General features: G+C 37.0%; 1 protein-coding gene and 1 non-coding gene across 2 annotated transcripts in view; one reads left to right on the forward strand and one right to left on the reverse strand.

Moving 5' to 3' along the window:
• Positions 1-27,759, reverse strand: part of ZRANB3 (zinc finger RANBP2-type containing 3) — a 233,468-nt gene that overhangs the window by 187,351 nt on the left and 18,358 nt on the right. The window lies entirely within an intron of this gene.
• TRNAG-UCC (transfer RNA glycine (anticodon UCC)) lies at positions 2,116-2,188 on the forward strand. The gene has a single exon. It is a non-coding gene; the product is annotated as a tRNA-Gly (tRNA).

Genomic DNA, 27,759 nt, shown 5'->3' on the forward strand with positions numbered 1-27,759 from the left:
GAATTTAAGCCCTACAAGCGCCAAAGCTTACTGCTGGAGAGAGCTTCCAATAGGGACGCTGACAGCGTGGTAGTCTCCACAGTGTCCCTGAGTTGCGAAGGTGCTGGGAGTCTAGGGAGACAAAGAAGATTAAGCTTCACAAGGCAGAGTACCAAAGAGGAAAGAGCTGCCCAGAGAGAACTCAAGTCATCTACAGAAGATACTCTCTTTAGCCAAGTGCCAATCAAGGCATGGCTGGAAGCACACGACCTGAGTCCGGGGAATCATTTGAGATTTGGGGGCAGAACAATGTCCAAACCAGGCATACTTTCTGCTCATAATTCACAAAGATAATGGTACCCAGAAGGGTTTTGCTTCATAGTAAGGCAAAATTAGCCCTAGAATAAAACCCTGCTTTGGTCCTTCCTACCTGAAAAAACTTTAAAAACAGACCTAAAAGAATCAAATCATTTCCAAGTAAATAACCTGTGTCCTAGAACAAAGCTCAACAATATGCATAAGAATATAAAAATTTCCAGAACCAACATGCCTCTGTTACAATACTTACTTCGTTGGTTTTTCTTTGTTTTGTCATTATTTTTTGTTAGAATTGCAATCAGCCCATGTGTTAGTTAGGGTAGGTCTGGCTATAGTAGCAAATAAACTCCACAGTGTGTAAGAATTAAACCAAAAAAGGAACTATTTCCTAACCAGACAGGAGTAGGAGAGGGGTGTTCCTGGTTGGCAAGCAGCTATCCTCCGTGTGGTAACTCAGAGACTCAGGCTCCTGGAGGATCTGCCATTACCTAGGCTTTCCATCTTGCTGGCAGAAGTGGACAGTAAAGAAATACAGCTGAGAAGTGTCTTCTGCTGATATTTCATTGCCTAGACTTCAGTCACATGGCCTTACTTTCACCTATAAGGAAGGTGAAGTGTAGTCTAACTGTATACCCAAGAAGAAGAAATGAATTTGGGATGAACAGCTAACAGTCTTGTCGTAGCCATTCTGTTAAAGCACTATTTATGACAGTCTGTTTTCAGAGGAGAGATAGGAGGTACTCTGGGGCAGATTGTGTCAGTAGTTAAACTTGTGGGTAAGAAAGTTCTCATTCATCCTGGGGGTTGCCACTAACCAAGGCTTTGGCAATTTTTCCAAGAAAGCTACACTCACTGATTCACCTGAAGTTAAACCACTGCATTATTTGATGCCAGGTCAAAGTTTTTTGGATGGGTGGAAAGTATAGGAGTGAGGTATACAGTCTATTCCTAGAGAACCTCAAACTATCACTCTATGGACTGCAGCTGGGTCTCCTTCTGATTCAATAATCCCCATCTGTAGCATCAGAACACCCTTCAAATTGTCCTTAACTTTTGAAACTGGGACCAGAAGGGGCAGGTTTGAGAAGGAAATCAGTAAATTCAGTATTTTTAAATTGAGATGTAATTCATATACCATAAAATTTCCTCTTTTAAACTGTACAATTCAGTGGGTTTTAGCATATTCACAAGGTTGTACGACTATCACCACTATCTCATTCCAGGACATTTTCTATAAGTGCAATCATGATATGTGGCCTTTGGTTTGGCTTCTTTAAATCAGCATGTTTTCAAGGTTCATCCGTGCTGTAGAGTGTATCATTCTGAAGATGAGTAATACTCCATTGTATGGATACATTACTATTTTTAGGAATTTGTCAGCTGATGGACATTTGGCTTGTTTCTACGTTCTGCATCTCTTAAATAATGCTGCTATGAACATCTGTAACCAAGTATTTGTATACATATTTTGAATTATCTTGGGCACCTCCCTAGAAATGTAAAAGCTAGATCATATGGTAACTCTATGTACCATTTTGATGAACCACCAGTTTTTGCAAAGTGGATGCACCATTTTACATTCCAACTAGCAATACATAAGGGTTTTTTTAATTCATCCACATCCTTGTCAGCACTTATTACTGTCTCTTCATTACAGATATCCTAGCGGGTGGGACTTGCAATGCTGAGAATACTGTCAAGAGCTTATAGGCAATATGTATATCTTTGTTAGAGAAATGTATATTTCAATCTTTCCCCCCTTTTAAAATTGGGCAATTTATCTTTTCATTGTTGAGTTATAAGGGTTTCTTAGGGACTTCCCTGGTGGTCAAGTGGTTAAGACTCTGCACTTCCAATACAGCGGGCACTGGTTCAATCCCTGGTCAGGGAACTAAGATTCCCACATGCTGTGCAGCACAGCCAAAAAAAAAAGAGAGAGTTTTTAAAAATACATTCCTGATATAAGTCCTTTATCAGATACATGATTTATAAATATTTTCTCCCATTCTGTAGGTTATCTTTACATTTTGTTGTATCTTTTTAAGAACAAAAGTTTTAAATTTTGATTAAATCCAGTCTATCTATTTTTTATTTGGTTGCATATTTTAGTCATCATATCTAAGAAACTTCCTACTTCCCAGTCACAAAGATTTACACCTCTTTTAAAAGGTTTATAGTTTTAACTCTTATGTTTAAATCTTTTATCCATTTTGAGAAATTAAGTTTTGTAACAGTGTAATGTAGGGATCCAACTTCATTCTTTTGCATGTAGATTAACAGTTGCTGCAGGATTTTTTGTTGAAAAGACTATTCTTTCTTCCACTGAATAGTCTCAGTACTCTTGTCAAATATCATCTGGCCATAGATGTATGCATTTGTTTCTGGCCTCTCAACTGTATTCCATTGATCTATATGTCTCTCCTTATGCCAGATCACATAGTCTTTGTTACTGCAGCCTTGTAGTAGTTTTTTGGGTTTTTTTTACTGAGATATAATTGACATATAACATTACATTAGTTTCAAGTGTACAACATAATTTGATACTTGTAAATATATATAACAAAATGATCACCACAATAAGTTTAGTTAAGATCTGTCATCATACATAGTTACAAAATTTTTGTTTCTTGTGATGAGAAATTTTAAGATCTAATTTCTGAGAAACTTTCAAATATGCAATACAGTATTATTAAGTATAGTCACCATGTTGGACATTACATCCCCATGACTTATTTTATCACTGGAAGTTTACACCTTTTGACCCCTTCACCCATTTTTCCCATCCTCCCTAATCCCCTGCCTCTGTCAACCACCAATCTATTCTCTGCATTTATGAACCTGAGTTTTTTGGTTGCTGTTACTGTTTTGGTTTTGCTTTTCTGTTTTTGTTTGCTTTTGTTTAGATCTGCATATAAGTGAGATCATATAGTATATGTCTTTCCAAATCTGACTTATTTCACTTAGCATAATGCCCTCAAGGTACATCCATGTTGTCACAAGTGGCAAAATTTCCTTCATTTTTATGGCTGAATAATATTCCACTGTGTGTGTGTATAAATATAAAGATTTATATATGACATTTTCATTACCATTCACCCATAATGAACACTTAGGTTGTCTCTATGTCTTGGCTATTGGAAACAATGCTGCAATGAGCACAGGAGAATATATATGTTTTTGAGTTAGTGTTTTCATTTTCTTCGGATGAATACCCAGAAGTGAAACTGCTGGATGATATGGTAATTCTATTTTTAATAATTTGGGGAATCTCCATACTGTTTTCCATAATGGCTGCACCAATTTTCATTCCCACCAACAGTGAACAAGGGTTCCCTTTTCTCTACATCCTCACAAACACTTGTGATTTCTTGTCTTTTTGAAAGAAGCCACTCCAGTAGGTGTAAGATGATATCTCATTGTTGTTTTGATTTGCATTTCCCTGATGATTAGTGATGTTAAGCATCTTTCTACGTACCTGTTGGCCATCTGTATGTCTTCTTTGGAAAAAGGTCTATTCAGATCTTCTTCCCACTTTTTTTTTTTTTTTTTTTTTTTTGTGGTACGCGGGCCTCTCACTGCTGTGGCCTATCCCATTGCAGAACACAGGCTCCGGACGAGCAGGCTCAGCGGCCATGGCTCACGGGCCCAGCCACTCTGCGGCATGTGGGATCTTCCCAGACTGGGGCATGAACCCATGCCCCCTGCATCGGCAGGCGGGCTCCCAACCACTGCGCCACCAGGGAAGCCCTTCTTCCCACTTTTAAATCAGATTGTTTGTTTTTTTGTTATTGAGTTGCACGAGTTCCTTACATATTTTGTATATTAACCTCTTATCAGATATACAGTTTGCAAATATATTTTCTCCCATTTGGTATGTTGCCTTTTCATTTTGTTGATGATTTCCTTTGCTGTGCAGAAACTTTTTAGTTTGATATAGTCCAATTTGTTTATTTTTGGTTTTGTTGCCTGTGCTTTTGCTGTCAGATACAAAAAATCATCACCGTCGAGGACCTTATCACCTAATGTTTTCTTCTAGGAGTGCTATGGTTTCACGTCTTACATGCAAGTCTTTAATCCATTTTGAGTTAATTTTTGTGTATGGTGTAAGATAGTGGTCCAGAATCGTTCTTTCGCAGGTGGCTGTCCAGTTTTCCCAATGCCATTTATTAAAGAGACTCTTCATTCCCATTGTATATTCTTAGTTTTACTGTCATAAATTAATTGACCATATATATTCGTGTGTTTATTTCTGGGCTCTATTACATTCCATTGAACTATGTGTCTGTTTTTATGCCAGTACCATACTGCTTTGATTACTATAGCTTTGAAATGCAGTTTGAAATCAGGGAGCATGATGCCTCCAGCTTTGTTCTTCTTTCTCAAGATTGCTTTGGCTATTCAGGGTCTTTTGTGGCTCCAATCAAATTTTAGAACTGTTTGTTTTATTTCTATGAAAAATGCCATGAGAATTTTGATAGAAGCTGCATTGAATCAGTAGATTGCTTTGGGTAGTATTGACATTTTAACAATATTAATTCTTCCAGTCCATGAGCATGGAATGTCTTTTCATTTCTTTGTATCTTCTTCAATTTCTTTCATCAATATCTTATAGTTTTCAGTGTACAGGTCTTTTACTTCCACAGCTAAATTTATCTCAAGGTATTGTATTCTTTCTGATGCAACTGTAAATAAAATTATTTTCTTAATTTCTCTTTCCTGATAGTTCATTATTAGTGTATAGAAATGCAACAGATTCTTGTATATTAATTTTGTACCCTGAAACTTTACAAATTTGTTGATTAGTTCTAACAGTTTTTTGGTATTGTTTTTAGGGTTTTCTATACATGCCTTCTGCAAATAGTGACAGTTTTACTTCTTCCTTTCTAATTTGGATGCCTTTTATTTCTTTTTCTTTTCTAATGGCTCTGGCTAGGATTTCCAATAATATGTTGAATAAAAGTGGCCTTCCTTGTCTTGTTCCTGATGTTAGAGGAAAAGATTTCAGCTTTTCACTGTTGAGTATGATGTTAGCTGTGGGCTTGTCATATATAGCCTTTATTATACTGAGGTACGTTCCCTCTATACTCTCTTTGTTGAGAGTTTTTATAATAAATGGCGGTTAAATTTTGTCAAATGCTTTTTCTGCATTTACTGAAATGACTATGGTTTTTATCCTTCATTCTATTACTGTGGTGTATCACATTGATTGATTTGCAGATGTTGAACCATTGCTGCATCCCTGGAATAAATCCTGTTTGATCATAGTGTATGTATTGTTGAATTTGGCTTTCTAATATTTTGTTGAGATTTTTATATTTATGTTCATCAGAGATACTGACCTGTAATTTTCTTTTCTTGCAGTGTCTTTATCTGGTTTTGGTATCAGGGTAATGCTGGCCTCATAAAATGAGTTTGGAAGTGTTCCCTCCTCTTCTGTTTTTTGGAAGAATTTGAGAAGAACTGATATTCATTCTCCTTTGAATGTTTGGTAGAATTCATAGTGAGGCCATCTGGTCCTGGACTTTTGTTTGTTGGGATTCAATCTTGTTACTAGTGGTCTGTTCCGATTTTCTATTTCCTCATGATTTAATCTTGGTAGGTTGTATGTTTCTAGGAATTTATCCATTTCTCCTAGATTGTCAAATTTGTTGGCATTTAATTGTTTACTGTAGTCTCATGATCCTTTGTATTTCTGTGGTATCTTTTGTTTCTGATTTTATTTTTAGTGGTTTTGAAATAGGGAAATGTGAATCCTTTCCTTTCAAAATTGTTCTTCCTATTCTGGGTCTCCTTACATTTCCATATGAATTTTAGGATCAGCTTGTCAATTCTATACGAAGAGGCAGCTGGAATCTTGATAGGGATTGCATTGAATCTGTAATATAGATCTGTTTTAGATATATTGTGTTTTGATATGTCTATTAGACATGCAAATAGAAAGATGTTAATAAGTCTAGAGTTCAGAGAAGAATCACCATTTTTACTATCTACTATGTTAATTGCTCAACCACTTATTAGATTGGTATTTCAGGGACACTGGACTCTATTGAGGACAAAAGAAAGTGATGCAAAGAGCAAAAAAATTATTTGGAATCAAAAAATTTTATAATGAGGAAATAGAGATCGATTCTAATCCCTTCATATGAAAGCAAAGCAAAATAAAACCACCCTGTACTAAACATAATACTATCACTAATATTCTATTTTGGGTTGTAGGCTGACAATGCTAATTTTATTATTTTGCTTTATTAGAAACAACACATTACATATATTATTTTGAATGTACTAAAATGTTTCACCTTAAAATGGGAGAAAAAAGGAATAGTATGATGGTTAACTTTATATGTCAGCTTGACTGGGCCATGGGGTGCCCAGACATTTGGTTGAGTATTATCCTGGGTATGTCTGTAAGGATGTTTCGGGATAAAATTAGCAATTTGAATCAGCAGACTAAGTAAAGCATATTGCCCTCCCTAATCTGGGTGGATCCTATCCAATCAGTTGAAGACCTGAATAAAACAAAAAGGCTGACCCTCCTGCAAGTAAGAAAGAACTCCTACTGCCTTGACTGCCTTCAAACTGACACAATGTTTTTTTTCCTGCCTTTGTACTTGAACTGAAACATTGGTTCTTCTTGGGCCTCAAACCTATGACTTTTGGACTAGAACTTACACCTTTGATTCCTCTGGCTCTTAGGCCTTCAGACCTGGACTAGACCTACACCACTGGCTCTCCTAGCAATCCAGCTTTCCAACTGCAGATCTTTGGACTTCTCAGCCTCCATAATCACATGAGCCAATCCAGGGGGCGGGGGTAACTAATGGGATATCTATATATCATCCTACTAGTTCTGTTTCTCTGGAGAACCCTAATACATATTTGAAGGGAAAAGTAAAACAATGATCAAGAGAGGTTAAGCCACCTACTCAAGATCAATACAACCTAATTAACATTAGAACTAAAACTAGAATCCACATCTCTTAATAGCTAGTCTAACAGACACTGTGACTGGGGAATTCTAATCTAGATTTATTGAATCCTCTTCCCCCCCAACCCACCCCGCCCATGTTACTCTTTATAATCTCCACTTGAGTAACAACAACAACAAAGCCAAATGAAAGCTATCACGACTATTTCTTATATACATGACAGACAGATTCCCAGATTCTAACATTTCAGAGGACCACAGCACAGTAATAATGGAATTGGTAGTTATAGAAGAAACATAATCATTCTACTTTGTTAACTCTTTCTGCCTCATTCATCTCTCAATTAAAACATATACACGAGATATTTGGGGCTGCAATACCATCAATATGCTAATAAAACTTATCTCTTCATCTCATTTTAATACATTTTCAGCTTACTCTAACTAACTGTGTTAGTGCCTCAATCTGTCCAGAGCAAAGTTTGAAGCTCAAATCAAAGGAAAAAGAAAGAAGCATGCCCAGAGGAGAATGAATATCACTATAAATTCCTATTAAAAATGCCTTATTATTATTCTGTTGAAGAGAGACCCTGAGAGAAGAAAGCAGGATCCTTTGCTTCACCAAGGAATTATGTTTATCTCTTTGATTTTTTTTAAAAAACATACATTATTTTATATTTCTACTTGTCTTTCAAAATCTGGAAAAAATAAAGACCTTAAAAATAAGAACTGAATAAAGAAAAAAGTTTTCATCCAGTTTCAGAAGCATAACATATCTGGAAATTCCCCTAATGAAGAAAACCTTTTTTTTGGACTTCTCTGGTGGTGCAGTGGTTAAGAATACGCCTGCCAATGCAGGGGACACGGGTTCGAGCCCTGGTCTGGGAAGATCCCACATGCCGTGGAGCAACTAAGCCCGTGTGCCCCAACTACTGAGCCTGTGCTCTATAGCCAGTGAGCCACAACTACTGAGCCTGCGTGCAGCAAGCACTGAAGCCCATGCGCCTAGAGCCCATGCTCTGCAACAAGAGAAGCCACCGCAATGAGAAGCCTGCGCACCACAACGAAGAGTAGCCCCCACTCACCTCAACCAGAGAAAGCCCCATGCAGCAACGAAGACCCAAAGCAGCCAAAAATTAATTAATTAATTATTTTAAAAAAAGAAAAACTTTTTACAACATAGTCATTGTTAGCAGGATCTATTTGCAATGACAACATAATCTCCTGGAGTACCAACTCTGGAAAACAACTTAGAAAAAAGAAGCTGCAGCCTGACTTATTTACACTAATCTGACAGTGGCCATGAAAAAAAATTAAGTTAAAAATGGAAAGAATTTCAAACAACAAATCTTTAGTTGATTTATCCCAAATATTAAAGTTTAAAACTCTGGCTATCAAGACTTACGTCCCCTTTGTCTTCATCATCCTCATAGGCACACCACCACTATCAGTAACATTTCTCATTATACAAAGTCACTTGAAACAGTAAGGGAACACATCATAATATTCAGAGGGTGGGAAAGTGATCAGTGAGGGGTGGGAGAATCTAGGTATTTGAGATTTTTAAAATTCTCTTCCTGACTTACCTAAGATTTGCTATTTCAAAATGTTTTATAAATGTAGCCATAAGAAGTCCCTACTGCAATGATAATTTTATTTTCCTACCTACTGCTTAAATAGTAAATTGACTGAATGGCTAACAACTTGTGAACTTAAAATTTTCCACCCATCCAGAAGCATTATTATCAGTTAAATAATATTTCTAACTTCCTGCTTAATGATTTTTAAAAATATTTATTTATTTATTTGGTTGCGCTGGGTCTTAGTTGCAGCAGGTGGGCTCCTTAGTTGCGGCACGCGTGTGGGATCTAGATCCCCAACTGGGGATTGAACCCGGGCCCCCTGCACTGGGAGCATGGAGTCCCAACCACTGCGCCACCAGGTAAGTCCCCATGCTTGGTGATTTTTTACATAAAATAAATGGAAGAAAATTTAATTCCAAAGGTCTCTGGTATCTGAGTAAGGGCAATTTCTCATTTTCTTCAAAGGTATTAGGTGCTAAATTTAATAAACTATGCTCCTTGCTCCAATAAGGTTTTTCAAGACCAAATTCCTTTAAGCACTCTATTTTTGTCTTAAACACATTTTATAACACATATAAATCATATCAAATACAAACTATAATCCCTTAGAGCTATGCTGTCCATTATGGTAGCCACTAGCCAAATTAAATCTGAGTTAATTAAAATTAAATAAAATCTTAAAATTCAGCCCTTCTGTCACACTAGCCACATTTTAAGTTCTTAAGCCATACTAGCTAGCAGGTACTATATTGGACAGCCATAGATATAGAACATTTCCTTCATCACAGAAAGTTCTATTAGATAGTGACAGAGTATAGACTTGAAAATGATCACTGAGGCTGATATTTTCATTAAGGATGAGTGTGAAAACCTGTAATGATTACCATCATCACTCCTAGATAGTTGATGTACAAGTGACTCACATATTATACTATGTATAACAGTGGCAGGTTTGACCTTTGCAACCAATTAAGTGGTAAGCAAAATGCCTGTAAATTAGATTTGGTGACAAGTTCATAAAGAGGTTTTTTGTTATAGCTAAGTATAATCAGTATTCATATTATAGTAAATTATGATATTAGAGTACAGTACTATAAGTATGGGTCTAAAGCTGTGAGCTTATAAACTGAAAATACTGTACTTATACTGACAGTACAACTCTGAACAGGCTCTTTGGCATTGGGGTATGATGAAAAAGATGTTCTGATGTCAAACTATGCAAAAAGGGGTGCTGCCATTTTCTGGCTGAGAAACATCAAATTCATTGAGCCCAATTTATTCATCAGCAAAACCTGGACAATAGTTTATGTCTCAAAAAGATTGTCAGAAGGATTAAATAACTTAAAACCTGTAAATAATTTAGCAGGGTCTCCAGGCAAAGTAAGAATCCAATAAACATTCTTAGCCTGGAAAAGACTGAATTAGATGTGAATTCAAATTAGAAGGCAAGTGTAATTTAAAGTAGAATAAAACCAAAAAATTACCTTACTTATTCAATCTTCAGAGAGATACACTTATACATACATGTGAATAAACCGCCACTAATAAACACTTCAACTACTGGGTAAAAAGAGAAAGGCACCAATAGACACTCTCCCCAACAAATCTCACAAAGGCATTTTCATTACTTCAATTGACCACAAATACTACAAAGCTCCTACCTGCCTGTACATGAGACCCCAAGGGTAACTTTAAAAACATGTTCCCCAAGGGTGCATCCAGTTATACAAATAACCTATAACTATGATTCCATATAACTAAGATGAGCACACACATACAACCACACATAGCATTTAAAAGCCTGTGATTTGCTTTAAAAAAAAAATCCAGTGATGGAATTGGGCTTGGGGGATCTACTTGTCACACACACATATACATATTTGAAAAGATCTACGTTAAACATTTAAAACAATTTTATGAGACAATGACATAAGTAACTAGGAATTTTCATTGGGTCATTTGTAATGTTCTTATCTTTCCAGAAACTGCATTAGCTCTTGCTTACAAATGGCAATTATCCCTACTTTTCCTTCTGTTTTCCCACAAAAATGTATCAGAAAGTTTCTCCTGATTGACAGAGGAATTGGCTACCAATACTGACTTTAGAGTCTTAAGTTTGAGAACTAGGTTTAATTCAGAGAAAATAAGTACTTTTACCTTGGAAGGAAAAGTTTCAAATCCATCCATTTATAAAATCATGAGCTTCTACACATTAAAGTTTGCTGCATCTGTGGAAGATGCCAATATCTACAATTCTCATAATTTTAGGAAGCAAAAGAGACAAGAAAAAAGGGTTAAATTATTTTTATCTCAAAGAAAATCTCAAAGATGTTCTAGAGTCAATTTCAACAAAGAAGTAAGGTCAGTTTTTGAAACCAAATTAAGCTGTTATCATTTTGACCTAAACTTACCCAAAAAAGTGTTTCTCAGAGGAAAATGGGTGTTTGCTTAACACTTTTCCTCTTCAAAAAGCGTAACATCTAAGGTAATACAACTTAACCAAGTAAGTTCTCACCTCCTTTTGTTCTTCCTCCTATACAGCCCTAGAGCCCCCCAGTGTCTCCAGAGCCAGGGTAAAATGGCAGTGGTAGCACTGGAGGCAGTGTGGAGGTCCAAGATCCATGTCACACTGTTCTCCTTAGAACAGAGGTTGCAAACTGGCAGTCAGGCTTACAGGAGAATTTGCTTCAGCCCCAGAGTGCTTTTTGGAAATTCACATTAGTTGCTAATATGTAAAAATTAGAATATTTCACACACACAAAACATCTTTGAAAAACTGGGAAATCTGACAACACTGAATGGGTCCTCTGACATGACAACTGGCTCAACCCGAGTAGCAGCTGTACCCCTGAGAAATGATGTATGTGCTACTTTGCAAACAACCTGCCACACTGGGATGTGGCACTTGCCTGGCCCCTGCAAGCTGATTTCATAAAAACTTGAGGGGCGGTTCAGAAACACCTACAGTAAGAAAGTTAACTAGTACATATGCTGATTTTACAGCCTGGATATGCCAGGCATCTAACTCCTGCAGTATAAGGATCTTTCTACCATTTAATATTTTAAAAGCTGATGAGAGTTGCTAAATGGGAGACTATTTAGATGTGTTGGGACACTGGCTCTCCTTGAAAAGAAAACTGTACAAACTACTCCAATACCATTTAATTAGAAGCTTTTGTAGTTCAGGCAGGCAGGATGAGCTCAGAAACAGCCTCAGCCTGAGTAAAAACTAGCATCAAGAGGAATTAAAAATGGGGTGGGAGAAGTTATTTCAGTACACAGAAGAGCAGAAGGAGAAGAGGATAAACAAAGGTTAGGAATGGGATGGTATCCCCCGGTTCGAGGTGCATAGTAGGTATGATGTATAAGCCTCTTCATTCTATGGTTGAGGAAAAGAATCCTAAGCAGACTTATCAAAGGACACCCATGCAAGATATCTTAGATTAAGAAATCCTTAGTTCTTGTTGCTTTTTAAAGTTCATATAAACATTTCCCCCTTAAGTGGCAGTTACCTAATTCTGTCATCATCCTACCCATCTGTTCCTATAAGAACTTAATGAAATCTACATCCAGGAGTACAAGTCTGAGTCATTAAACATTTATTTTCAACTTCACATACATATTCAGTTTCATGTTCTGCAAATTGATTCAATCCACCAAAAGAAAAAAACAGAATTCAGAAAAATATGAAATGTCATTTCTGCATTTGTTCACCAAAGTCCCCTTGGAATAGCCAGTCTGATTACATCTGAGAATGATGATGAACTGCCACTTGACCTGAATTTTTAGACTTTAAAAGATACCTAAATGAAGAAAAATAAAAGTTAAAATTAAAATTTTAAAAGGAGGCCCTGGACAAGCCTCTTAGATAGCCTCAGCCACCAGAGGGCAGGCAGCAGAAGCAAGAAGAACTACAATCCTGCAGCCTGTGGAACAAAAACCACATTCACAGAAAGACAGACAAGATGAAAAGGCATAGAGCTATGTACCAGATGAAGGAACAAGATAAAACCCCAGAAAAACAACTAAATGTAGTGGAGATAGGCAACTTTCCAGAAGAATAATTCAGAATAATGATAGTGAAGATGATCCAGGACCCTTTAAAAAGAATGGAGGCAAAGATGGAGAAGATGCAAGACATGTTTAACAAAGACCTAGAAGAATTAAAGAACAAACAAACAGAGATGAACAATACAATAACTGAAATGAAAACTACACTAGAAGAAATCAATAGCAGAATAACTGGGTCAGAAGAATGGATAAGTGACCTGGAAGACAGAATGGTGAAATTCACTGCTGTGGAAGAGAATAAAGAAAAAAGAATGAAAAGAAATGAAGACAGCCTAAGAGACCTCTGAGACAACGTTAAATGGAACAACATTCGCATTACAGGGATCCCAGAAGGAGAAGAGAGCGAGAAAGGACCCAAGAAAATATCTGAAGAGATTAGAGTCAAAAACTTCCCTAACATGGGAAAGGAAATAGCCACCCAAGTCCAGGAAGCGCAGAGAGTGCCATACAGGATAAACCCAAGGAGAAACATGCCAAGACACATAGTAATCAAATTAGCAAAAATTAAGACAAAGAAAAATTATTGAAAGCAACAAGGGAAAAATGACAAATAACATACAAGGGAACTCCCATAAGGTTAACAGCTGATTTCTCAGCAGAAAATCTACAAGTCAGAAGGGAGTGGCATGATAAGTTTAAAGTGATGAAAGGGAAGTACCTACAACCAAGAATACTCCACCCAGCAAGGATCTCATTCAGATTCGAAGGAGAAATCAAAAGATTTACAGACAAGCAAAAGCTAAGAGAATTCAGTACCACCAAACCAGCTCTACAACAGAAACTTCTCTAAGTGGGAAACACAAGAGAAAAAAAGACCTACAAAAAGAAACCCAAAACAATTAAGAAAATGGTCATAGGAACATACATATCGATAATTACCATAAACGTGAAATGTATTAAATGTTCCAACCGAAAGAAACAGGCTTGCTGAATGGATACAAAAACAAGACCCGTATATATGCTGTCTACAAGAGACCCCAAAAGAAACAGGCTTGCTGAATGGATACAAAAACAAGACCCGTATATATGCTGTCTACAAGAGACCCACTTCAGACCTAAGGACACATACAGACTGAAGTGAGAGGATGGAAAAAGATATTCCATGCAAATGGAAATTAAAAGAAAGCTGGCATAGCAATACTCATATCAGATAAAATGGACTTTAAAATGAATGTTACAAGAGACAAGGAAGGACACTACATAATGATCAAGAGATCAATCCAAGAAGATATAACAATTATAAATATATATGCCCCCAACACAGGAGCACCTCAATACATAAAGCAACTGCTAACAGCTATAAAAGAGGAAATCAACAGTAACACAATAATAGTGGGGGACTTTAACACCTCAGTTACAGCAATGGACAGATCATCCAAAATGAAAATAAATAAGGAAACAGAAGCATTAAATGACACGATAGATAGATTTAATTGCTATTTCTAGGACATTCCATCCAAAAATAGCAGATTACACTTTCTTCTCAAGTGTGCATGGAACATTCTCCAAGATAGATCACATGTTGGGTCACAAATCAAGCCTCAGTAAATTTAAAAACTGAAATCATATCAAGCATCTTTTCCGACCACAATGCTATGAGATTAGAAATGAATTACAGGGAAAAAAGTGTAAAGAACACAAACACATGGAGGCTAAACAATACGTTACTAAATAACCTAGAAATCACTGAAGAAATCAGAGGAAATCAAAAAATATCTAGAGACAAATGACAATGAAAACACGATGATCCAAAAACTATGGGATGCAGCAAAAGCAGTTCTAAGAGGGACGTTTATAGTTATACAAGCCTACCTCAAGAAACAAGAAAAATCTCAAGTAAACAATCTAACCTTACACCTAAATGAACTAGAGAAGGAACGAACAAAACCCAAAGTTAGCAGAAGGAAAGAAATCATAAAGATCAGAGCAGAAATAAATGAAATAGAAACAAAGAAAACAATAGCAAAGATCAATAAAACTAAAAGCTGGTTCTCTGAGAAGATAAACAACATTGATAAACCATTAGCCAGACTCATCAAGAAGAAGAGGGAGAGGACTCAAATCAATAAAATTAGAAATGAAAAAGGAGACATTACAACAGACACTGCAGAAATACAAAGCATTCTAAGAGACTACTACAAGAAACTCTATGCCAATAAAATGGACAACCTGGAAAAAATGGACAAATTCTTAGAAAGGTATAACCTTCCAAGACTGAACCAGGAAGAAATAGAAAATAGGAACAGACCAAACACAAGTAATGAAATTGAAACTGTGATTAAAAATCTTCCAACAAACAAAAGTCCAGGACCAGATGGCTTCACAGGTGAATTCTATCAAACATTTAGAGAAGAGCTAACACCCATCCTTCTCAAACTCTTCCAAAAAATTGCAGAGAACACTCCCAACCTCATTCTATGAGGCCACCATCATCCTGATACCAAAACCAGACAAAGATACTACAGAAAAAGAAAATTACAGACCAATATCACTGATGAACATAGATGCAAAAATCCTCAACAAAACACCAGCAAAGAGAATCCAACAACACATTTAAAGGATCATACATCATGATCAAGTGAGATTTATCCCAGGGATTCAAGGATTCTTCAATACACGCAAATCAATGTGATACACCATATTAACAAATTGAAGAATAAAAACCATATGATTATCTCAATAGATGCAGAAAAAGCTTTTGACAAAATTCAACACCCATTTATGATAAAAACCCTCCAGAAAGTAGGCATAGAGGTAACCTACCTCAACATAATAAAGGCCATATATGACAAACTCACAGCAAACATCATGCTCAATAGTGGAAAGCTGAAAGCATTTCCTCTAAGATCAGGAACAAGACAAGGATGTCCACTCTCACCACTATTACCCAACGTAGTTTTGGAAGTCCTAGCCACGGCAATCAGAGAATAAAAAGAAATAAAAGGGATTCAAATCGGAAAAGAAGAAGTAAAGCTGTCACTGTTTGCAGATGACGTGATGCTATATGTACAGAATCCTAAAGATGCTACCAGAAAACTACTAGAGCTAATCAATGAATTTGGTAAAGTAGCAGGATACAAAATTAATGCACAGAAATCTCTTGCATTCTTATACACTGATGATGAAAAATCTGAAAGAGAAATTAAGGAAACACTCCCATTTACCACTGCAACAAAAAGAATAAAATACCTAGGAATAAACCTACCTAGGGAGACAAAAGACCTGTATGCAGAAAACTATAAGACACTGATGAAAGAAATTAAAGATGGTACCAACAGATGGAGAGATATACCATGTTCTTGGATTGGAAGAATCAATATCGTGAAAATGACTATACTACCCAAAGCAATCTACAGATTCAGTGCAATCCCTATCAAATTACCAATGGTATTTTTTACGGAACTAGAACAAAAAATCTTAAAATTTGTATGGAGACACAAAAGACCCCAAATAGCCAAAGCAGTCTTGAGGGAAAAAAACAGAGCTGGAGGAATTAGACTCCCTGACTTCACACTATACTACAAAGCTAGAGTAATCAAGACAATATGGTACTGCCACAAAAACAGAAACATATCAATGGAACAAGATAGAAAGCCCAGAGATAAACCCACACACCTATGGTCAACTAATCTATGACAAAGGAGGCAAGGATATACAATGGAGAAATGACAGTCTCTTCAGTAAGTGGTGCTGGGAAAACTGGACAGCTAAATGTAAAAGAATGCAATTAGAACACTCCCTAACACCATACACAAAAATAAACTCAAAATGGATTCGAGACCTAAATGCAAGACCGGACACTATAAAACTCTTAGAGGAAAACTTAGAACACTCTTTGACATAAATCACAGCAAGATCCTTTTTGATCCACCTCCTAGAGTAATGGAAATAAAAACAAAAATAAACAAAAGGGACTTAATGAAACTTCAATGCTTTTGAACAGCAAAGGAAACCATAAACAAGACGAAAAGACAACCCTCAGAATGGGAGAAAATATTTGCAAACGAATCAATGGACAAAGGACTAATCTCCAAAATATATAAACAGCTCATGCACCTCAATATTAAAGAAACAAACAGCCCAATCCAAAAATGGGCAGAAGACCTAAATAGACATTTCTCCAAAGAAGACATATAGATGGCCAAGAAGCACATGAAAAGCTTCTCAACATCACTAATTATCAGAGTAATGCAAATCAAAACTACAATGAGGTATCACCTCACACCAGTTAGAATGCGTATCATCAGAAAATCTACAAACAACAAATGCTGGAGAGGGTGTGGAGAAAATGGAACCCTCTCACACTGTTGGTGGGAATGTAAATGGATACAGCCACTATGGAGAACAGTATGGAGGTTCCTTAAAAAACTAAAAATAGAATTACCATGTGACCCAGCAATCCCAATACTGGGCATATACCGAGATAAAACCTTAATTCAAAAATACACATACACCCCAATGTTCATTGCAGCACTATTTACAATAGCCAGGTCATAGAAGCAACGTAAATGCCCATCAACAGACAAATGGATAAAGAAGATGTGGTAGATATATACAATGGAATATTACTCAGCCAGAATGAAATTGGGTCATTTGTAGAGACGTTGATGGATCTAGAGACTGTCATAAGGAGTGAAGTAAGTCAGAAAGAGAAAAACAAATATCGTATATTAACGCATGTATGTGGAACCTAGAAAAATGGTACTGATGAACCGGTTTGCAGGGCAAAAGTTGAGACACAGATGTAGAGAACAAATGTATGGACACCAAGGGGGGAAAGCCACAGGGGGTTGGGGATGGTGGTGTGATGAATTGGGCGATTGGGACTGACATGTACACACTGATGTATATAAAACTGATGACTAATAAGAACCTACTATATAAAAAAGTAAATAAAATTAAATTAAAAAATTTTTAAAAAGATGCCCTGATATAATTTTAAAATAAGGTAATTGAAATGTAAGTTAATAAGGAAATAGCATATTCACTGAGCGTATTTTATCTTATCACATCATGAATATTAATTGAGTAGCAAAAGAAAGTTGATGGTTTCATCTAACAGATATTTTGCAGACCAAGTAGCTGACAATCTAAATGAGATAGTCAAAGAGAAATATCGATTTAATGCTGAGAACTCTGAGGAGAGTTACTAGGATAATAAAGAAGAAAAACAAAACACATGAAGAATGGATGAATAAATTATTATAAGAGGGAAAATGTTTGGAGGCGAGGATCTTCAAATGCACATAAGGGTCTTGCAAAAATAGTTTTAATAATATGTTGAAATGGGAGGCCACATGGTATGGTGGAAAGAACAGTAAACTGTAAGTTAGAAACCTGAGGTTCAAGTTTGGACCTTGCCACTAAAACCTGTGTTTCAGATCTTAGCTGAATCATTTAACCTTTATGGATGGGTCTCAGTTATCTGTTCCATTAAATGGACAATAATAGTATACAAGGATCCCTCAGTTTTAGAATTCTATTATTCAATGATCTGAAAAGTTACTGTATATAGAATATAGAAGCTCTTGAAAAAGTTTAGATTCTTTAAATGTAATGCTATCATTATTATTGTAGATAGGAGGTTTTCATTTCCTTTAAAGTAGATGAACTGGAGACGTTATGTCTCTCTCGGTCCAATTACTCTTCCTATGGCTTAGTTTGTATTTCCTGTTACACTTTCTCCTGGACTCAGCTTGAGACTGTGCTAAGTGGTTTTCATTCTCCATATAAACAACTGAGCAGAGTATTACCTCATTTTCCCCCTTGTGCTATGCAGTCACAGCTTTCCCCCTTAAGACTCCCAAATACCAAGCCTCCTGTCCCATTCTCTTCTGTAATTAGACTCCCAGATGAGCACTTCTAAACTGAATGTGGTTGTTCTTTCAGGTATATCACAGAGATCAGTTAAAGATAATGTGCACAAGTAAAGCATCCCAAAAGGCTGACACATGTGATATATTAACCACCTCTAACTTCCTAACACCAACTTTAATTCACCTGTATCTGTACCATGCTCATTTCTTTCCCTCTTGTGAGGGGTCCTGCCCTGTCTTACATTCTCAGAAACTTCAGTATTGATTATCCTTTCTGTCATCTGTGCCTTCTAATTCTCTGCCTTTGCTGGATCATTTTTATTAGCATTTACACATGCTAAGAATTACCCACCTAAAAAACAAACAAGAATGCCTCTATGGTCCTTACTTTGCCTCTCTCTATATTCACAGCCAAGCGTCCAGCCTCATTTCGTGCCTCTCTCACCCCCACTACTACAGACCCACTGACATTTTTACAATTTCTTTAAACAAGTTCTCTGGAAACAAAATGTATGCTGGCTCCTCCTTTTACACTACTAAGAAAATTACTTCACCTCTGTACCTTAGTTTTCTGGATTGTAAAGTGGGGATAATGATTTTTAAAGCAGGGACACCAGCTCAATATACATGTGTTGAATAAATAAATTCTGCACAGGCTTTATACTTTAAACAACGTATAGGGACTTCCCTGGTGGCACAGTGGTTAGGAATCCGCCTGCCAATGCAGGGGACATGGATTTGATCCCTGGTCAGGGAAGATCCCACATGCCGTGGAGCAACTAAGCCTGTGCGCCACAACTACCGAGCCCACATGCTGCAACTACTGAAGCCCGCACGCCTAGAGCCTATACTCTGTAACAAGAAGCCACTGCAATGAGAAGCCCGTGCACTGCAACGAAGAGTAGCCCTCACTCGCCACAACTAGAGAAAGCCCATGCACAGCAACAAAGACCCAATGCAGCCAAAAAAAAAAAGTAAAATTAAATCTTAAAAAAAAAAGTTACGGCTTCCCTGGTGGCGCAGTGGTTGAGAGTCCGCTGCCGATGCAGGGGACACGGGTTTGTGCCCTGGTCCAGGAGGATCCCAGTCCGGGAAGATCCCACATGCCGCAGAGCAGCTGGGCCTGTGAGCCATGGCCGCTGAGCCTGCACGTCCGGAGCCTGTGCTCCACAACGGGAGAGGCCACAACAGTGAGAGGCCCGTGTACCGCAAAAAAAAAAAAAAGTTAAATTTTCAGTGAACTATAGTAATGTATAAAAAGTTTAAAAAGTTGGCAGATAATCCAGGCATCTTATCCTTCCATTTCCCTCTTATTGCCTGCTGTCTAGTTGCTTCATTTTTCATTAGTGCCACCATTTATACTTAGCAATGATCACAGATGGCTGGAAACTTAGATCAGTGCAAGTACTATTTGATAAATGCTCTGTTACTGCACTGTTGCACTTGCAAAGCAAGAAAAAAAATCTTTAAAATAATCTTCTGGAACAACAGTGGATTCTTCTTCCATATGATATTTCCCTAAACACTGTTCGCTTTGCTAAAACATCCAATTACAACTCCCTATCTGTATTCCACTCTGTTAGTAAATGTGTATTTGTCCTTCCCAAAACCTAGCTTAGTCCCTTGAGAAACATTCTGAAACCACCTTTGTTCCATGCTTCCATCTTCCTTCAGTATGCCCTCTATACTTTGAACATCCTTCTACTGTGACACCTATCACACTGTAAGAAAATTTCTTTATGTATCTTGTGCTATTAGGCAGTGTATTTCTTTTTATCTTTTTTATCTTTTTGGCCGCACTATGCGGCATGTGGGATGTGGGATCTTAGTTCCCTGACCAGGGATCGAACCCATGCCCCCTGCAGTGGAAGCATGGAGGCTTAACCACTGGACCACCAAGGAAGACCCCTAGGCGGTGTATTTCTTTCTTTTTTTAAATTAATTTATTTTATTTATTTATTTTTGGCTGGGTTGGATCTTCGTTGCTGAGTATGGGCTTTCTCTAGTTGCACTGAGCAGGGAATACTCTTCGTTGCGCTGTGTGGGCTTCTCATTGTGGTGGCTTCTCTTGTTGCGGAGTGGCATGCGGGCTCAGTAGTTGTGGCTCATGGGCTCTAGAGGGCAGGCTCAGTAGTTGTGGCACACGGGCTTAGTTGCTCCAAGGCATGTGGGATCATCCCGGACCAGAGCTCGAACCCATGCCCCCTGCACTGGCAGGCGGATTCTTAACCACTGCGCCACCAGAGAAGCCCTAGGCAGTGTATCTCTTGAAGATAAGACAATGTATTATTCATTTCTGCATTTCACGGGCCTCTCTCTGTGCCCAATGCAGAGCCATTCAATGGGTATTTATTTGAAATGACCTCACAAACTGGGTAGTTGGACCCTGTCTGAGAAACAAAGTCCAATTCTAATTCTAAGTCATTCTAAGTCATTCCAATTGGGAATTCATTCTGGAAATTAGTTTTTACCTATGGAACTTATTTTTTATCATCAAAATAAAATGACAAAATAAAAATTTCTCACAGATCTGAGAAACACATATTTGCACACAATGATTTGGTGGTGAGAACTAAGGTCAGTTGTCATAAACAGCTTGAATTCTACTCCTATCTGGTAATACTCAACATTGAGAAAATCATCAAGAATTATCCACCTCAACATATGTACCTGCATACAGTAGGAGTAACATCTAAAATGAGATCATAGAAATTAAAGTGTAAGTGATAAAAAATAACGATTCTACATGAATCTGAGTAATGATCACCACAAATACAATTGATTATAATTTAAAATTAAACCTCTATAGGTCCCTGCTGATCAAATTAAATTTTCATTGACTAAAAAAAGACTCTGAAAGAATGGGAAATCAATAGTTTTCTACATGTGCAACATACCCTAATTAAAATTTTATCTGACACGCACAAACACACAAAGATAAACATACATACATACCTAATATATCTATATCTATATATATCACAGAAATTAAAGTTACTTAAAATACTTTAGTGCTTCCTCTTTACTAAAGCAAGCAGCTCATAAAAATAATATTGGTTATTTGATCACTATTTTAGCTACATGATGAGGTATGACCATTCTAAGATAAAAAACTATCTGGCCATAAGGAGAGTTATTTTAATCATTATCAGATTAAGAATATGATTAATAATTTTAAATTCATTTAAAAAATGTATCCATAATAATCATAATAGACATCAGTTTGAATAGAATCTCTTTTTGAGAAGATAAAGGAGACGAATTGCTTGTTAGATTTTTTTTAAAACAAAGTCTGAGACAGGCATGCAATGCAATAGAAATCACATATATGGTACATCTGTAAGCAGCAGCAAAACACCTCTCATAAAAAGATTTATGTACAGATGTAGATATATTATGGTTATAACACAAGAAAAACTGAGAACAGAGGTTTCGGCTAGGTTAAAATCCCAACTATGTCATTAGATGGGCAAGTTACTTTATCTCTCAAAGCTACAGCTTCCTCTTCAAAAAAGCTGGGATAACACCACCACCATTGCAGAGATCTTAAAACAATTAAATAACATAAATTTAAGTTTCTTTAGAGGCTTGTTTCACAGCAAGAGCTGCCCTTCTGCTATTTTCAAATGAAGTTAGCATTCCTGTCAACAAAATAAAAACTTTTTTTTTTTTTTAAGTATTGGTTGAGATTTTGAGTTTGGACAAAGAATCTTGGTTAAAAGAGGAAAGAGAATTCCAAAAAAACAGTAAGGCTTAGTTAGCATGTAGTGAAAGAACCTAGAAAGCAGTCTTTAAAAATCAAACAACAAAAAAAATCTCCATACAAAATATAATTTGTGAAAACCTACCAAAACAACATTTTGGATAATACAACAAATATATATATAAGAATATTTAATGTTACTACAAATCAACCATTCACTCTCCCAGTGACCAGTTTTAACTGCTCCAAGTAACAGTTAACTACTGATCAATGTAACATTCTTCTCTTTTTGTCACTATCAGTAAAACAGCGTGAGTTAGCTGTTTAGCTGTTTATCAAGACCTGGAATACTACTTGCTAAAAAATATTTAATTGTGTTTATTTAGGATTTAATAAATATTCTAAAATATTCCAAAAGCAGGTGTGCTTTATTCTCTTGATTTTACCTAATTAAAACAAAAAAACAAACAAACAAAAAACCCACACAAGCACGGAGAAGTGAATTACTTCAAATACTGAATCAAACTTTTTATCCTAAAGGATAAAAAATGTTATTTCACTTTTTTTAACAGGAAGTTTTCACCAAGGCAATGAAAGAAAGTATAGCAATTTCTTTAATGAATACAGCTCACTTAAGCAGCCTGCTGGAACATGGTGTAAAGAGAAATGGCACATATTGGCTTTTGCAAGTGTGGGTGTCCTGATATTCTCAGGATTTTTTACCCACTCATATGAGTCAGTTTTATATAACACTGTAACATATAATTTCCCTCCTACTCACAAGCCAACACTTCAGAGATAACATCTCACCATGAGTTATTTAAGGAATGTGGTAACTTACATTTTAATATTTTATAAAATGTGCAAACAACCAAATTATTACTATGTCAGCAACAAGCTCCTTGGCTTCCAAAGAAGCATTCCAGAGTGTTTCAGTACTGTAAGTGTTTTGCAGAACATGTTAAGAAAATATGTAAACTGTTTCTATGTAATCAGATAACATAACATCATTCAAAAATCTAGGTATTTTACCAAATATTCATTTTTGTAAATAAAGAAAATCAAGTAATTAGGCAGTGATTTAGCAACTACACTCTTACTGGGGGGATTACCTCCATGGCTACTAAGGATAGTTAAAGAACTAGGGTTCGGGCTTTTCTGGTGGCACAGTGGTTGAGAGTCCACCTGCTGATGCAGGTGACACGGGTTCGTGCCCCGGTCCGGGAAGATCCCACATGCCGCGGAGCGGCTGGGCCCGTGAGCCATGGCCGCTGAGCCTGCGCGTCCGGAGACTGTGCTCCGCAACGGGAGAGGCCACAACAGTGAGAGGCACGCGTACTGTAAAAAAATAAAAGAACTAGGGTTCAAGAGAAGTAGGATTGATTTAGTTTTACGGTATATCAAATATTCCATTTCTGAAGGGTAATTGGAAAGGTACATATGTGAAATCAGATTACTACAAATATAAAGGGACTGCCCAGATCATTATCTGTTGTTTATTCTAAAAGTCTTTTGTTTATAGTATTTTGGAAAACACTGATTCTATGACTAGAGTTTGAAAATCTTAATTATATTGAGACATTTTCTATTAAATTATTTATCATGATGAGAAAACCTTCATTTTCTTTTGTTGGAAAGAAGGAGTCTCCCAAAGGAAAGCAGGAAAAGCAGATAGGAATGAAGGATGCAATTTAAAATAGCAAATAGATACAAGAGTGAATCTCTTCCCTTAGAGACTCTTGGTATTCTAAAGAGAAGCACTGACTTTATATCTGATGGGAAATTAATTCAAAATAAAAAATACTGTAATAGATGACCTCATGGTACATGAGTCATTTCCACCACACACAGTCTACTCAAATTAGACATGAACTGTTTAAAGGCCACAGATGTTACACACAGCTTGGGGTTATCTCAGGGTGCTCCCACTGCTGCTATGTGATTTTTCTGTTTCCCGTCTTGAACCGTAACATGTCAGAATCTATAGTATAACAGAATGCCATGTCAGTATTTCACTGTGACATGAAGCTGAAATATTCTCATGGAAGGTAAGGTAATAGAATAGGAAGAGTACCTGCCTTAGGATGAGACAGAAATAGATCTAAGCCTCAGCTACATCTTTTAGTAGCTTAGAAGTTTTGTACTTCCGACAAATTATCCTGAGTTGAGCAAACAGTAGGCTGTTTGTAAATTTGTTACAAACAAACCTCTTTGAGCTTTAGTTTCTTAATGGGTAAAGGAAAGTTATTAATAAGTATATATACCTCATAGGATTCTAGCTTTCTATATGTAAAGCTTCTAGCACGTAACATGTGCTTTTCAAATTAAATTCATGTACGTACTCCTTCCTATGCCCTAAGAAAGGGTACCGTTCAACCCTACTAGTACAGTAATACATTTTCGACTGTGGTAAAGTGTATAAAACATAAAATTTACCATGTTAACCATTTTTAAGCATACAATTCAGTGGCACTAAGTACAGTCACAGGGACTTCCCTGGTGGCACAGTGGTTAAGAATCTGCCTGCCAATGCAGGGGACACGGGTTTGATCCCTGGTCCGGGAAGATCCCACATGCCGCGGAGCAACTAAGCCCGTGCGTCACAACCACTGAGCCTGCGCACTGCAACTACTGAAGCCCACGTACCCCAGAGCCCACAAGTCACAACTACTGAGCCTGCGCTCTAGGGCCCACGTGCCGCAACTACTGAGCCTGGGTGCTACAATTACTGAAGCACGTGTGCCTAGAGCCTGAGCTCTGCAACAAGAGAAGACACCGCAATGAGCAGCCTGCGCACCGCAAGGAACAGTAGCTCCTGCTCTGGTGCAACTAGAGAAAGCCCATGCATGGCAACGAAGACCCAATGCAGCCAAAAAAATTTTTAAAAGTACAGTCACATTGTTGTGTAACCATCACCAACCACTATCCATTTCCTGAACTTTCTCATCATCCCAAACTGAAATTCTGTGCCCATTAAACGCTAACTTCCAATTCTCTCCCTTCTCTCCCTGGCCCCTGACAGTCACTATCCTGCTTTCTTGTCTCTATGAATTTGACTATCGTAGGCATCTCATATAAGTGGAATCATACAATTTTTGTTTTTCAGCTATACATTTTAAAGTGTCAAATAATCCAGTGGCATTATACTTAATAAAAGAAAATCACCTTTCAGAAAAAACATTTAAATTAAATAACTGCATACATATCAACATTATAAAAATGCTTACATATGTTCAAAATACTTGGGCTAGGAAAAGAACATTCATTGACTAATCAATTTTATGGTATAAATTAGAAACTATTACCAGTATGCATATAATACTCTTTATAAGTACTAAGTAGCAGTATACATATAAAAGGATCCAGGAAATGTGCATTAACTTTGTCTCAAGATAATTGGCAATATCTTAAAATACAGGGGAAAAGTACAAGACAGCAAAAAAAAGTAATATGGAAGTATCACATTAAATTTTTAAACATGCTTTTATAATATTGTATCATACCACATTACTAGGTAAGCCAACAGCGTTATATTGGTGCCTACAGATAATGGTGTTTTGGTATTTGTCTTAATAGAACCAGGGTCAATTTCAAAGATTTCTGGCACTGACTACAACACCGTGACAGAGTTTCCTATTAGCCCCCAGGTGGCAGTGTGGCCCAGAGCAGTAGCCCTCATTTTCTCAGCTCCAGAGCTCCCAACACAAAACCATGCCCTTTTAAAAAGGAACCTTACCTTGCCTGCAGACAAATGTACTTACAGGAACAAACAGAAAACAATTAGTTTCATTCCAGTTTGAGTAAACAATATGAATCCTTTGGATTCTGCCATATGTTTGACTCAACCTAACTCTAACCCTGAATTTCCTCTTACAAATGAATGGATACTCAAATATTTTCAATAATATCTGTGGTTTGGTTTCTATACAGTTCAGTTACCATGATAAACTGAAGGTTAACCATCTAAGCGTCAGACATTATTTGTTCTAAGATAGAAATCTTAAAAAAAAAGGTGGGGGAGGGGATATATATATTGGGTTGCCCAAAGAGTTCCTTTGGTTTTTAAGTAAAAATAATGACACATTTTTCATTATCACCAAGAAATTTATTGAACAACGTATTCACCCTTTTGTCCCACAACTTTCTGCCATTTTTCAGGCAACTTCAGAATTTCGTCTTCCCAAAACTTTTTATCTTTTTCAGCAAAGAACTGTTCCAGGTGCATTTTACAGTCTTCCAGAGAATTGAAATTTTTTTCCATTAAGAGAATTTTGTAAAGACCAAAATAAATGGAAATCCGAAGGCACAATGTCTGGTGAATATGGCAGATGAATCAGAACTTCCCAGCCAAGCTGTCAGAGTTTTGCCTGGTCATCAAAGAAACATGCGGTCTTGTGTTATCCTGATGGAAGATTATGTGGTTTCTGTTGACTAACTCCAGATGCTTTTTGTCGAGTGCTGCTTTCAGCTGGTCTAATTGAGAGCAGCACTTGTTGCAACTAATCATTTGTTTTTCCGGAAGGAGCTCATAATAGAGGACGCCCTTCCAGTCCCACCATATACACAACATCACCTTCTTTGGATGAAGACTGGCCTTTGGTGTGGTTGGCAGTAGCTCATTTCACTTCCCCCACGATCTCTTCCATTCCACAACATTGTACAGTGTTCACTTTTCCTTGCCTGTCACAATTTGTTTTAAAAATGAAACGTTTTTGTTATGTTTAAGTAGAGAATTGCATGTGGAAATACAGTCAAGAAGGTTTTTTTTCGCTTAACTTATGTGGAACCCAAACATCAAAGCAATTCACATAACCAAGGTGGTGCAAATGATTTTCAACGCTTGAGTTGGATATTTTGAGTATGTCAGCAGCTATCTCCTTTGTGGTATAATGTTGATTGTTCTCAATTAACGTCTTGATTTGATCGCTATCAACTTCAACTGGTCTACGCGACCACGGAGCATCGTCCAGCACGAAACTTCGCAAACCACTTTTGACGTTTGATCAGTCACAGCACTTTATCCATAGACTGCACAAATCTTTTTTTGTGTTTCAGTTGCGTTTTTATCTTTCTTGAAATAATAAAGCACAATATGCCAAAAATGTTGCTTTTCTTCTTCCATCTTCAATATTAAAATGGCTACACAAAAATTCACCAATTTTGATTTTCTTTTTTAAATGCACACTGGTATGACAGCTGTCACAATACAATCTAACAAAATTGTTGAATAAAGTTAAAGACAACTAAGCACTACTAGAGCCATCTTCTGGACAATCCCGAACTAACTTTTTGGCCAGTCCAACACACACACACACACACACACACACACACACACACACACACACACACACACACACACAC

Source organism: Lipotes vexillifer, unplaced genomic scaffold, assembly GCF_000442215.2.
Source record: "Lipotes vexillifer unplaced genomic scaffold, Lipotes_vexillifer_v1.1 scaffold233, whole genome shotgun sequence".
Classification (NCBI taxonomy): Eukaryota; Metazoa; Chordata; class Mammalia; order Artiodactyla; family Lipotidae; genus Lipotes; species Lipotes vexillifer.